Here is a 346-nt window from a genome sequence, read left to right as displayed (position 1 = left end):
GCACATACTCAAAAGAAATTCAACTACCGAACTTCTTTGATCATGGCAACGTCTGCATTTTTGGCTACCCTCAGAATACTATTTTAATTTAATTTAATTTAGTTAATTTAATTTAATTTTGGGGGGAGGCGGGAATACTCGGACCGTTTTCAAAGCAGTCCAGCGAAAGTAAGCTTTCAACCCACCTTGGCCTTTCAAGCGTTGCTTCCGCGCACCGAGACCCCGCCCGCCAGCAAAACCCGGAAGTTTCGACAGGCAGCCTTTCGGCTGGAAACGCAGAACGACCGGTTGCTATAGCGACGCCTGCACCTAAAGGCTGGCCAATGCGGGTCGGCGAGGGGTGGAG

The sequence above is a fragment of the Candoia aspera genome, chromosome 6 (assembly GCF_035149785.1).
Source record: "Candoia aspera isolate rCanAsp1 chromosome 6, rCanAsp1.hap2, whole genome shotgun sequence".
Taxonomy (NCBI): Eukaryota; Metazoa; Chordata; class Lepidosauria; order Squamata; family Boidae; genus Candoia; species Candoia aspera.
This window is presented reverse-complemented; position numbering follows the sequence as displayed.